Source organism: Zingiber officinale, chromosome 7A (assembly GCF_018446385.1).
Source record: "Zingiber officinale cultivar Zhangliang chromosome 7A, Zo_v1.1, whole genome shotgun sequence".
Lineage (NCBI taxonomy): Eukaryota > Viridiplantae > Streptophyta > Magnoliopsida > Zingiberales > Zingiberaceae > Zingiber > Zingiber officinale.
The window spans coordinates 54,974,711-54,989,267 of record NC_055998.1 but is presented as its reverse complement, the minus strand read 5'-3'; the positions used below and the strand labels follow the sequence as shown (position 1 = coordinate 54,989,267).

General features: G+C 37.0%; 1 non-coding gene across 1 annotated transcript; it reads right to left on the bottom strand.

Annotated features, from left to right (window-relative positions):
• Positions 1-13,458: 13,458 nt before the first annotated feature.
• On the bottom strand, positions 13,459-13,564 carry LOC122003273. The gene has a single exon (XR_006117916.1). It is a non-coding gene; the product is annotated as a small nucleolar RNA R71 (small nucleolar RNA).
• Between the last annotated feature and the right edge of the window lie 993 nt (positions 13,565-14,557).

Genomic DNA, 14,557 nt, shown 5'->3' with positions numbered 1-14,557 from the left:
GATATGTGCTTATAGAATGTGATATGAATCATGATATACACTCACATGATAGACTTTGATATGTTATGCTCCTTATGTGATATGATATATTATGTTCTGCTTTCCCTCATGTTATGCTATGAGTTGTTATGATTTTTACATGATAAGATATGTTCTATGTTATGACTCTCCATGCTATGTTATGATATGCTATGTTTTCTACATGTTATGTTATGTTATGTGTTTTTTCGGATTTATGGGTAGGCAAGGATCTCACTAAGCCTTTGGCTTATAGCTACACGTTTTCCTTGTACTGCAGATAAAGGCAAGGAATGGATTGTTTAAGGGGAGCAGAGCAGGAAAGGCAAGGAAGATGTGTGTGGAAGTGCTGGTGGATAGATCTATTTAAGTTTCTTTGAATTATCTAAGTTATGCATGTGAACAATGTTGGACCTATGCTTATGATGATGATTTCAGCTAGTATGTCATACACTTATGATATTTTACTCATGTTAGAATAATGATGATATGATGATAATGTTCAGTATGCTTTGATTCACATGCCATGATAAGTAAACTAAATGCATATGATAAAATAAAAAAATTTTAAATAAGTCTTCCGCTGCCATGAATCCATATGCATTAGTATAATTGATGTCTATGTTTCAGTGACGTCCGTCCCTCCGGGGTGGCCTTAGTGCTACCTGGAAGGGCGGGCGTTACACCTAGCCTTGGTTTAAACTTTCCTAGACTTCAAATCTCATCATAACCGAATCTTCATAAGCATGAAATAAGATTCATAACTAACATACAATCATGGCATAACATTTTAGCTTCATGTCTTGTCTTAGGAGAAATCTTAGCATGCTTAGTTTTAGGTTTAAAACTCTCCTAGGCCTTTACTTCTTCCATGGCCAAATATTCATGAGCATGGAAATGGAGTTTCAAACAACATACAAGTAAGAGAAAAAGTTAACAACCTCATTATCATAGGGTACATAACCCAAGAATAAGGAAACATGCTTAGTTTGAGTCTTAAACTTACCTAGTCTTCTTGTTCATGCTTGGCCGAGAGTCTAAGGCTTATGGATCTAAGTTTTCATTATTTATTCTAGCATGGAAACCTTAGATTAACCTCTTACATAATATACATGTCACAAGAAAAATAATGAGCATATCTAGTTACAATTTTCTTAGGCTCTTCTTCTTGTTTTGGCCGAATTTTTTCATAAAGCAAGTCCTAGGTTTTTAAGCGATCTATCTTCATGGAAAACCATATAAACTATTGTACCACAGTTGAGGGGAAGCTTACCTAGTGTTCACTTGTTAATCTTTAAAGAAAATGGTACCCTTGGTGAAGAGGAAGTAGGGAGCTTCTTCTTCTAGCACTCCTTTTGATTTCTCTTGCTTGGAAGGGTACACCTTGAAGGCTCCTTCTTGTAGTTTAGTTTTCCCTTAGGGAGAAATCTAAACTTGGCTTGTGGAGATGAGGGAGGAGGCTTATAGTTTCGGCAAGGGTGAGGGAGAAGGAAAAAAAATGAAATCCTTTAGTTCCTTTCCTTTTTATGCTAAGTGGGTGGAAGTTACAAAGATGAACTTTGCTTCCTTTCCTCCTTAATTCATGCATGTATTTTTCTAATGAGAATATGTCCTCATTCCTTCCCCTTAACTCTTCTCTTCATTGTTCTCTTAAACTCCATGAAAATAGAGAAGAAAAAGGAAGAAAGACAACTTGTCTTTTGCTACTCCTTTTCTTAACCAAGAGGTAAACAAGGGGAAGAAAGTTACTTGATTTTCTCTTGTTCCCTCACTTAATTATATCTTTACTTTTAACTACAATTGCCATCATTTCCCATTCACATGTTATTCATTATCCTAGTGGTTATCATACATAATTTTATTTCTATCCTTCGTGAGTGGATCAATGTTCAAACCTTCACCTCTTCTTTTATTTCTCTTATTTCTTTTTTTTTTCTTTTTTATTCTTCTAACTTTTAGGCTCTAAAGCAACTAACACCCATATACTTATCTTATAATTTTGTGGGTGTTACATGGGTGAGATGGAACATTAAGTTAATTTAAGTCAAACCCTCTTCTAAATCCAATAAATTGACCCAAATCAAATACTTTATGTAAGAACATAAAGATTTGGATCAATAAATCCTAGATAGTGGATGCTCCAGACACATGACTGGAGACAGACTGAAATTCACTAAGTTGAAACTCAAGAACCTAGGGTCTGTCGCATTCAGTAACGACGGAACCCTTAAGGTAATCAGAATAGGTAACATCCAATTAAATTCTGATTTTTATATTTGAAAAGTATTATTGGTTGAACAGTTTAGTTTCAATTTACTTAGTATTAGCCAACTATGTGACCTAGGATACTTAGTCGCTTTTTCAAAAACTGAATGCATAATTAAAAATATTAATAATCCTGAAATCACACTTAAGGGAATTAGGAGAAAGAACATTTATACAATAGACCTACCCTCCTCCTCACTAGAGTGTCTATTGACACAACAAGAGGAAACTGAGTTGTGGCATAGGAGACTGGGTCACACTCATACTAGACTCATTATCAAAAATGAGTCAAAATGGTCTAGTAAGAGGTCTGCCTAAATTAAAATTTATTGAAAATTCAACTTGTGATGCTTGTCAACAAGGTAAACAAACCAAGTCAAACCATAAGTTAACCAATTTAAACAGAACAACCTCAATACTTGAGCTCCTTCACTTAGACTTGTTTAATTCACACGGAGCCAAGTCACTAAGCAAAAACCAATATTGCTTAGAAATAATTGATGACTACTCAAGATTTATTTGGGTAAAATTCATAAAAACTAAAGATGAAACCTTTGAAGTTTTGAAAATCTTTTGCACATTAATAGAAAATGAAAAAGATACTCAAATAAAAAGAATTAGAAGTGACCATGGGGGAGAATTTGAAAATCATAAATTCACTGAATTTTGTGAAATTAACGGCTATAAACACGAATACTCATGCCCTAGGACCCCCCAACAAAATGGTCTAGTAGAATGGAAAAACAGAACCCTACAAGAAGCCGCTAGGACCATGTTAAATGAATACAAACTATCTAATCAATTCTGGGCTGAAGCAATTAATGCAACATGTTACATACAAAATAGAATTTACTTAATAAATATCAAAATAAAACACCTTATGAAATATATTATAATAAAATTCCTAACTTAAACTATTTAAATGTATTTGGCTGTAAAGTATTTATTTTGAACACCAAAGACTATTTAGGAAAATTTATATCAAAAACAACCCCAGGAATATTTCTAGGATACTTAACAACTATTAGGGCATATAGGGTTTACAACAAAAATACCTTAATAGTTGAAGAAACTACAAATGTAATTTTTGATGAAAATTACTTACCTAATGTAGTAAATGAAAATATCAATAAAGAAAATATCAACTCAAGAAATTTAGAAGATGATGAAGAAATTCCACTTGAACCTAGTGAATTACAAGAACCAGTTACTGTACCAACTATAAGACCAATAAGAACAAATACTAATCACCCATCTGACTAAATTTTGGGTGAACCAACTCTAGGAGTCAGAACTAGGTGATCCTATAGGAACCTAAGCTAAATAGCTTTGATTTTCAAAATTACACCCAAAACTATAGACGAAGCTCTACCCAACCCAGATTGGACACTAGCAATATAAGAGGAATTCACCTAATTTGAAAGAAATCAGGTCTGGGAACTAGTAGCTAAACCCATTAACAGGACCATAATTGACACTAAATGGGTTTTTAGGAATAAGTTAAATGATTAGGGTGAAATAGTTAGAAACAAAGCAAGGTTAGTAGCTAAAGGGTTCAACCAAGTAGAAGGGTTAGACTTTGACGAGACCTATACCCCAGTAGTTAGACTTGAATCCATTAGGATGTTGCTGGCCTATGCAGCACATAAAGGATTCAAGCTTTATCAAATGGATGTAAAGTCCGCTTTCTTAAATGGATTTATCAAAGAAGAGGTATATGTAGGTCAACCCCTAGGATTTGAGAACTTAGAATACCCAAATCATGTCTTTAGGCTAAAAAAGGCCCTATATGGACTAAAACAAGCACCTAGGGCTTGGTATGAATGGTTGTCTAATTTTCTAATATCAAAAGGGTTCAACCAAGGTCAAATAGATCCAACCCTCTTTGTAAAAACCATAGAAAAAGGAATTTTTATAGCCCAAATATACGTAGACAATATAATTTTTGGATCAACCAACTCCAAAATTTTAAAATAATTTACCAAATTAATGGAAAATGAATTTGAAATGAGCCTGGTAGGTGAACTTAACTTTTTCTTAGATTTACAAATTAAGCAAACCAAAGATGGAATCAACATTTATCAAACTAAATATGCTAAGGAATTAGTTAGTAAATTTAGAATGGAAAACTCAAAAAATATTAATACATCAATGGATACTAATATTTATATTGATTAGACTTAGAAGGTAAACCAGTAGACTTGAAATACTATCAAAGTGTGATAGGGAATTTACTGTACCTAACTGCAATCCGACAAGATATTATTTTTGCAGTAGATTTGTGTTCAAGATATCAATCATGTGCAGAAAAGTCGCACTTAACCTTTGTCAAAAGAATACTTAGGTATATTAAGAGAACTTTAAATGTAGGACTCTGGTATCCTAAGTCTTGCACCTTTGACCTAACTGACTATTTTGACTCAACTATGCTGGGTGCAAGTTAGATAGAAAGAGTACAAGTGGTAGATATCAATTTCTAGGTCAATGCCTAGTAAGTTGGTCAAGTAGAAAGCAACACTGTGTTGATTTATCTACCACTGAGGCAGAATGCATAGCCCTAGGAGAATGTGAATCTCAATTATTATGGATGATGCACACCCTAAAAGACTATCAACTAGAATATCAGAATACAAAAATTTCAATTGATAACATAAGTTCAATTAATCTAACCAAAAACCCAATTCATCACTCAAGAACCAAACATATAGAAGTATAGCACTAGTTTGTAAGGGATCATGTAGCTAGGGAAGACATTGTACTTAACTATGTTGAGTCAAAATCCAACCTAGCTGACATATTCACAAAGCCCTTACCTGAACTTGAGTTCAGTTCACTTAGAAGACAAATAGGGATGTGCTTAGTAGAATAGAACTTATTTTATGTTTACTATATTTTCTAAACTTATTTTTAAATTTGGTTTCAAAATCTTAGGAAAAATATCTTTTAAAATTCCAACTTTTGTTAGTATTTTCAAAAATCTGGTTTAGCCTAGGATGTTACCCCCTAGAAATCATGTACCCCAGTTTTAGCCAAAGCATCCCACAAGCACACTTGGATTAACTTGCTTGTGTTTGAAAATATTTAGAATGGTCTGAGATGCATAGGGTACTACCTAGACTTAAGGATGCTTATGTTTGTGCATCAACATAAGTCTGGGCATTAAATACCAAATAATAGTAATCATGTTAAGTTATTCAGACTTATGATGTGCGTAGATTGTAAACACTTGTTAGCATGTTTTGACGCACATTCACATAATTTGAGCATGATTGATCTATGCATTTTCGTACTTCCAGCTTTCCTTTTTAGCATATTTACTCTCTTTGTTCGGGGATCTGCTTTTGTCCATTTTCTGTACGCAGGAGTTGAATGTGGTGAAGGATATGTGTTCAAGGCCAAATCTGCAATCAAAGCGATGGAGGAAGCCATGATACGTGAACCCCACACGGACCTACCATGGGGGTTTGCCCAGGCCGTGTGGAGATGAGAGGTCGTGTAGCTGTAGCAGAGAAGGAAGATGGCTTGGCCGTGTGAACCTCACACGACGTTGCCATGTTTTGAAGCCCAATGAAGCCTAGGTCGTGTACACCACACGACCATGTTAGTTTTCCAGAGACTAGAGAATTCTCGATCGTGTATGCTACACAGCCGTGTGAGGTTTCCGGTGAGCAAGAGAGTGCTGGCCGTGTGCACCACACGGCCTTGCCAGGTTTCCAGAGGCGAAGGCAGTTCAGGCCATGTAGATCTACACAGCCGTGCAAGGGGGGCATTGGTAGAGGCAAGCCACGGCTTTGTACCTCACAGGACCGTGTGAGGTTAACAGAGAAGAGAATGGAGCAGGCCGTGTGAACCCCACATGGCCGTGCTTTGGGGCCGTGTGGCGCCCAAACCCCTCTTCTATATAAGGCTTCCTTCATGATTTGAAAGGGGATCTTCTCCCTTTTGGGGGGGGGGGGGGGGGAATTCAAGATTTGGGCGTTCGTCCACCTTCTTGGAGGAATTTTCAGCGATTCAAGGGTGGATCTTCAACGTTTCGACTCCGGGGAGCGAGGATTGGATCCGAAGACGTTCTTCATCGTAGATAAACTTTTCTTCCCTATCTTTCTTGGATTTGGGATCAAGATGTTTATTTTTTCTTATTCTTTTGGATTCTTTTCTTGTTCCATGGATTAGGTCACTTGTTCTAGGATGGGGGGAGTATTTGTAATGGAGATTTGATGTAAACTCTTGTGGATTTGCCAAAATACCTATTTCTATGATTTTTCCCTATTTTATATCTATTCTTTCTTGTGTGGATTGTTGTGATTAAGGCTTAATTACCATGATTGATTGAATGTTTGAATATCTTGTGGATCTTGTATGGATTGCTTCTCATTCGATTTTCCGAGGGATGTTCATGACAGGAACATGCCTGTGTAAGGACGTTTGAGAGGTAATCTTGAGAGAGAAATTAGGTATTTCAAGAGGGTAGGATAGATTGGATGTATTAATCTTTATATCTTAATAAGGTTGAGAAGTAGCGGATTTATATATTGATTTTCCGAGGGATGTACGTGAAAGGCAAGCCCGTGTAAGGACAACCTAGGGTTCATTCCTAATTGATCACATTTAGATATATTTCAGTCCTAGGTCGGTTGTCTATTGCAAGAGGCAACCGACAGACTTCTTCAAATAATGGAAAATTGAGAAATAAGATTTGGTAGATCATTATATTGAATGACATTACAAAGAAACTAAAACTCCTAGAACATACCTTTATCATTGCCCTTATTCTTGTTTCCTATTCTTTTATTTCTTTGTTTACCTTTCATAGTTACACTTATATTTTGTAAATCAATTGATTGGTTATTTAGCTAACTCACTTTGAGACATCTTTGGTGCTTATTCCAGACCCTGTGGATTCGATATCTTTTATTATTACTTGCGACATATCCGTACACTTACGGAGGTCAAGAAGTTTTTGGCGCCATTGCCGGGGACTGCGCTATAACATTAGGGATTATCAATTGTGTTAAACTAGACATAACTTTTCTTTTCATTTGCATAGTTGTAACTAACTTTTAGAATTCTGTTTTCATAATTCTTTCTTGTATACCTTACTACTTCTTCATAATTCTTTCTGATTTCGGTAACTGTAACTTGTATCTCCTGTTCCTCTTTTCTTTTGCACACCAAATATGGTATTCAGGTCATTAAGAGACTATGGAGCCCCAAGGTCTGCCAAGGGATTAGGGCCAGTGGTTTACCCTGAAATTCATGCAAGGAATTTTGTACTTAAACCTTCCATCATTTCGATGATTTAGAAAAGTCAATTTGGGGGCCTAGAGATTGAGAACCCTTACTCACATCTCATTGAATTCTATGGATACTGCTATACTTTGAAATATGAGGAGGTTCCATCTGATGTTATACAGCTACTGATTTTTCCCGTTAATCTGAAAGGTGCTGCAAAGAGATGGTATAATTCTCTAAAATCTTAGAGTATCAAAACCTGGGATGGGTTAGAGCAGAGATTCTTGGACAGGTATTTCCCCCCTCAGAAGACTAGTTATTTGAGAAGTCAAATCTTGAATTTTAAGCAACTTGTTGGGGAGGAGCTACATCAAGCCTAGGAAAGATATTCATCTCTTCTACAGTTATGTCCACATCATGGTATTTAAAGATGGTTGATTATGCATTTATTCTATGAGGGGCTTTCTCTCTCAAATAAAAGTCAACTAGTTATAGCCTCTGGAGGATCCTTTTTGAAGAAAAACTTAGAGGAAGCCAATGGAATAATTTGCAGGACTGCATCAAATTTTAATGATTGTCCAGGATAAAATGACACAACTCTAACGGCTAATACAGTGGAAGAAAAGGAAAATGGGGAGAAAGAAATTACTCTAAATCAGAATGATCTTCAAGTATTATTGCCTTGGTCTTATGAGTCCCTTTTAAAAATATTCGATAAAGAGGCAGTTTCAATGGAGGAGAAGAAAGGGGATGATACTTTTCTAGAAGATGAAGAAGACTTGGAGAAGGGATCCCAAGAAGAAGAGATTAAGTTGATAGAGCAAGAGCTAACTGTGCCAGAGATAGTACCACCTCAACTTGAACTTAAGCCATTGCCATCAACCCTAAAATATGAATTCCTTGGACCAAATTCCACTTTTCTAGTTATAATCAATGCCAATTTAACTGAGTCTAAAACACGGAGGTTGGTTGAAGAGTTAAAGCTGCACAGAAAAGCAATTGGATACACTATTGATGATATAAAAGGGATTAGTCCTTCCCTTTGCATGCATAGGATTTTACTTGAGGAGGGTTATAAAAATTAAATTGAGCATCAGAGAAGGTTAAACCCAAATCTGAAAGAGGTAGTAAAGAAGGAGGTGCTCAAACTTCTTGATACCGGGATCATTTATACAATTTCAGATAGTGAATGGGTGAATCCAGTACACATAGTCCCAAAGAAAGGGGGAATGACTGTTATCAAAAATGAGGATAATAAACTGATTCCAACACGAACAGTAACGGGGTAGTGAATGTGTATTGATTATCGAAAGTTGAATAAAGAAACAAGAAAGGATCATTTTCCATTACCTTTTATTGATGAAATGCTTGAGAGATTGGCTAAGCACTCGTATTTTTGCTATCTGGATGGATATTCAGGATTTTTCCAAATTCCAATTCATCCTCAAGACCAAGAGAAGACTACTTTCACATGCCCCTATGGCACTTTTGCTTATCGTCGTACGCCATTTGGGCTTTGTAATGCTCCAGCCACTTTTCAGAGATGTATGATGGCAATTTTTCCAGATTTAATAGAGAAAATTATGGAGGTATTCATGGACAATTTCTCAGTATATGGGAATGACTTTGACACTTGTTTGTCTAATCTCTCTACAGTTCTTCAAAGAAGTGAAAAGGCAAATTTAGTGTTAAACTGGGAGAAATGTCATTTCATGGTTAGAGAAGGAATTGTTCTGGGGCATAAAATATCAGAACGTAGGATTGAAATGGATCAAGCAAAAGTGGAAGTGATATAAAAACTACCCCCACCAATTAATGTAAAAGGAGTGAGAAGTTTCCTGGGGCATGCTGGATTCTATAGGCGTTTTATCAAGGACTTTTCAAAAATTGCTAAGCCTTTAACAAATTTTCTAATCAAGGATGTTAAGTTTTGTTTTGACAAAGACTGCATGGAGGCTTTTAGTAAAATTAAAAGTACCCTTACTTCAGCCCCGGTAATCCAAGCCCCAGATTGGAATCTTCCATTTGAGATAATGTGTGATGCAAGTGACTTCGCAGTAGGGGCAGTTTTAGGACAAAGAAAAAATAAGATTCAACATGATATCCATTATGCAAGTAAAACACTTGATGTAGCTCAAGTGAATTATTCCACTACCGAAAAAGAACTCCTAGCTGTAGTATTTGCATTTGATAAGTTTAGATCATATCTGGTGGGTTCAAAGGTAATAATTTATACTGATCATGCAGCCATCCGATATTTACTAAGCAAGAAAGATGCTAAACCTCGGCTTATCAGATGGATTTTATTACTTCAAGAGTTTAACCATGAGATTAGAGATAAGAAGGGAGCGGAGAACATAGTGGCTGCCCATTTATCCAGAGTATGACAAAATAAAGAAAAAGATGCGGATTTTGACTTACCTATTGATGATATTTTTCCTGATGAGCGCCTTCTAGCCTTATCGAGTGTTAAAATATCATGGTATGCAGATTTTCTCAATTTCCTGGCCAGTGGAGTCTTACCCCCAAATTTCTCCAATCAACAAAAGAAAAAGTTTTTTTCAGATGTGAAGAATTATATTTGGGATGAACCCCTCCTTTATAGGAAATGCAATGATGTGATTTATAGAAGATGTATACCTGAGGAAGAAGTCAAGGATATCTTATTTCATTGTCATTCTTCTTCTTATGGAGGACATTTGGGGAGCTCTAAGATAGTAGCAAAAATTCTTCAAGCAGGCTTTTATTGGCCAACTCTATTCAAAGATGCTAAGAGATTTTTACAATCATGTGATTAATGTCAGAGGACTGGAAATATTACTAGGAGGAATGCAACGCCACTGAATTACATACTTGAAGTAGAATTATTTGATGTATGGGGAATAGACTTCATGGGGCCATTTCCTCTTTCATATGGGAATAGGTTTATCCTTGTAGCAGTAGATTATGTATCCAAATGGGTAGAAGCTATAGCCTCTCCTACAAGTGATGCGAGAACCGTCATCAAATTGTTTAGAAGAATAATTTTTCCAAGGTTTGGTATGCCTAAAGCAGTCATTAGTGATGGCGGATCACACTTTATAGAAACACAGTTTGAGAATTTACTTTGAAAATATGGAGTAAGCCATAAAGTAGCAATGCCATATCATCCACAAACTAATGGGCAAGCTGAAATCTCTAACTGTGAAATTAAAGCCTTACTAGAGAAAACAGTATCTACTTCACGGAAGGACTAGTCATTGAAGCTAGATGATGCCTTATGGGCATATCGTACTGCCTACAAGACTTCTCTTGGAATGACTCCATTTCGGATAGTTTATGGAAAGCTTTGTCATCTTCCAGTAGAGTTAGAACATAAGGCTTATTAGGCAATTACAAATCTAAACATGAATCTCAAGGAAGCAGGAGAGAAAAGTGATGTGCGTAGATTGTATACACTTGTTAGCATATTTTGACACACATTCATATACTTTGAGCATGCTTGATCTATGCATTTTCGTACTTCCAACTTTCCTTTATAGCATATTTACTCTTTTTGTTCGGAGATATACTTTTGTGCATTTTCTGTACGTAAGAGTCGAATGTGGTGAAGGATGCGTGTTCGAGGCCAAATCTGCAAGCAAAGCGATGGAGGAAGCCTTGATACCTGAAGCCCACACAGCCCTGCCATGGGGGTTTGCCCAGGCGGTGTGGAGATGAGAGGTCGTGTAGTTGCAGTAGAGAAAGAAGATGGCTTGGTCGTGTGAACATCACACAGCCATGCCATGTTTTGAAGCCTAATGAAGCCTAGGTCGTGTACACCACACGGCCATGTAAGTTTTCCAGAGACCAGAGAAGCCTCGGCCGTGTATGCTACACGACCGTGTGAGGTTTTCCAGTGAGCAAGAGAGTGTTGGTCGTGTGCACCACATGGTCGTGCCAAGTTTCCAGAGGCGAAGGCAATACATGCCGTGTAGATCTACACGGCCGTGCAAGGGGGGCATTGGTAAAGGCAAGCCATGGCCCTGTACCTCACATGGTCGTGTGAGGTTAGCAGAGAAGAGAATGGAGCAGGCCGTGTGAACCCCACATGGCCGTGCTTTGGGGCCGTGTGGCGCCCAAACCCCTCTTCTATATAAGGCTTCCTTCAAGATTTGAAAGGGGATCTTCTCCCCTTTGGGAGAAAGGAAGATTTGGGCGATTCCTTCCATTCTTGGGGGGATTTCTGGGCGATCTAAGGGAAGATCTTCACCGATTCGACTCCGAGAGCGTGGATTGGATCCGAAGACCGTCTTCATCATAGATAAGCCTTCTTTCTTTCCTTTTCTTGGATTGGGATCAAGAATGCTTGTAATCTTTATGTTTTCGGATTTCTTTCTTCTATTGATGGAGTAGTTTATCTTCGTTCTAGGATAGAGGGAGTATTTGTAAGGATTTGTAAGGATTTGTTGATGTAAACTCTTATGGATTTAATTATTTCCTATTTCTATGATTTTGCCCTGTTTGTATCAATTAAATTTTGGATGTATTATTGTGATTTGGACCTAATTCACATTCTTGATTGATTGTTTGAATGTCTTGTGGATCTTGTAGAGATTATCTCTTACTCGATTTTCTAAGGGAAGCACGCGAAAGGTGCAAGCCCGTGTAAGGACGTTTGAGGGATGAGCTCTATGTGGGAAATAGGATAATTCAAGAAGGTAGGATAGATTTATGCATTAATCTTTATATCCTATGGGTTGAGAGGTAATGATTTCTATGTTGATTTTCCGAGGGATCTTCGTGACAGGAACATGCCTATGTAAGGACAACATAGGCTTATATTTAATTGATCGCATTTAGGTATAGATTTCAGTCCTAGGCCGGGTGTCTATTACAAGAGAGAACCGACAACCTTCTGCAAATGGTGGACAATTAAGAAATAAGATTTGGTAGATCATTTACATTGAAGAACCTTACAAAGAAACCAAAACTCCTAGAACATGCCTTATCATTGCCCTTATTCTTGTTTCCTATTCTTTTATTTCTTTGTTTACCTTCCATTGTTATACTTAGACTTTGTCAATCCATTGATTTGTTGTCTAGCTAATTCGTGTTGAGATATTCTTAGTGCTTATTCCAGTCCCTGTGGATACGATAATCTTTTATATTACTTGCGATATTTCCGTACACTTGCGGAGGTCAACAAGTTTTTGGCGTCGTTGCCGGGGACTGTGCTAAAACATTAGGGATTATCAATTGAGTTAGACTAGACATAACTTTTCTTTTCATTTGCATAGTTGTTACTAATTGTTAGAATTCTGTTTTCGTAAGTTTTTCATTTCTTGTATAACATTCTTGTCAGTTCCTTTCTGTTGTAATTCTAATTCTTCATTTTTTATTCTAATATCTTTGTCTAACTTTTCTCTATTTTCTTTTGATTTAGTCTTTTTATTTCTTTTTCTTGTGTAAATATATCTTGCTATCTTGTTCTTGTGTATGCGAAGATCTAACTTTGTAGGAGAACTTCTTTCTCTAGACCCTGAGATAGACAGAATATTTCATAAAAGAAAAATTCTACAAAGACAACAAGAAGAACAAGAACATTCTATTAAGGCGAATAGACCACTAAAGGATTATGCAGCACCTTACGCTAGGGGTTTTCGATCAAGTATTTCAAGGCCTTCAGTTGAAGCAAATAATTTTGAAATCAAACCTGCAATTATATCCATGGTGCAACAAAATCAATTTGGTGGGGATCGCATGAAGACCCAAATCAAGATTTGGAAGTCTTCTACGAAATATGCGACACAATGAAAATAAATGGTGTTCCTTCAGAGGCAGTGCGCCTACTATTATTTGGGTTCCCCTTGAGAGATAGAGCCAAGCAATGGTTAAACTCTTTGGCTCCAAATAGCATCAGCACATGGGAACAATGTGAGCAACAATTTCTTGATAAATTCTATCCTCTAAGTAAAACGGCTCATATGAGGAATCTTATTGCAAGTTTCAAGCAAGCGGACTCTGAATCTTTATTTGAAGCTTGGGATAGATACAATAGTATGCTCAGACAATGCCCACACCATGGTTTAGAAAGGTGGTTAGTACTACATACGTTTTATAACGACATCAACTATCATACAAAAGTGTCCCTTGATTCAGCTGCTGGAGGGGCACTTATGAACAAGAGTTTAGATGAAGCCGAGGAGATAATTGAGAGCATATCACAAAACCAGCATCAATGGGATAATGAAAGAAGTGGTGGCTATTCTTGTATGAACCCAATAGCAAAAGCATCAGGAAAATTTGATGTTGATGCAGTGTCTTTATTGGCTGCAAAACTAGATGCTCTTACAAAAAAGTTTGAGAATATGGGAGCTAGCTCAAGTACGACCAATGCCATTGTTTCTTCCTATGAAGTTTGTGGAAGTTCTGAACATTCAAATGACTCATATCCATTCGGGGCTATCACTGCACAAATCAATCAATTAGAGCAATGTGATGCAATCATGGGTTTTAATTAAAGGAAGAACAACCCATACTCAAATACCTACAACTCTGGATGGAAGAGTCATCCTAATTTCTCTTAAAGAAACAACCAAGATCACGGACCATCCATGGGGGTAAGGCCTAATTTTCAATCCGGGCAACAAAACTTTCAGCAACAATCTTTTCAAGGATCTCCTATGTCTAAAATTGAAAAGATGTTTGAAGAAATTATGTCCACTCAGAATGAAATGAAATAAGACATTTTAAAGCTTAATCAGAGAATAGATAATTTTGATAGGCATCAAAAGATTCTAGAAAGTCAGATTGCCCAATTAGCTTCCTCATCTTCTAGAGCACCTGGGCAATTACCTGGCAAGCCTGATGTCAATTCTATGGAGCACTGCAACATAATTGAGCTTAGGAGCGGACGGACCTTGGGAGATCCCCAAATGACTGCTCCAAAAGGGATACACACTGAAGAAGAGCTCTCTCCTCCAGCACCAAATCAGATTCAAGTTGATGAGGAGAGTATCACGAAGGTTGAAGAGACTCTTCCACTCCACCATCAAAGTATAGCAGTCCATTTTCCTCAAAG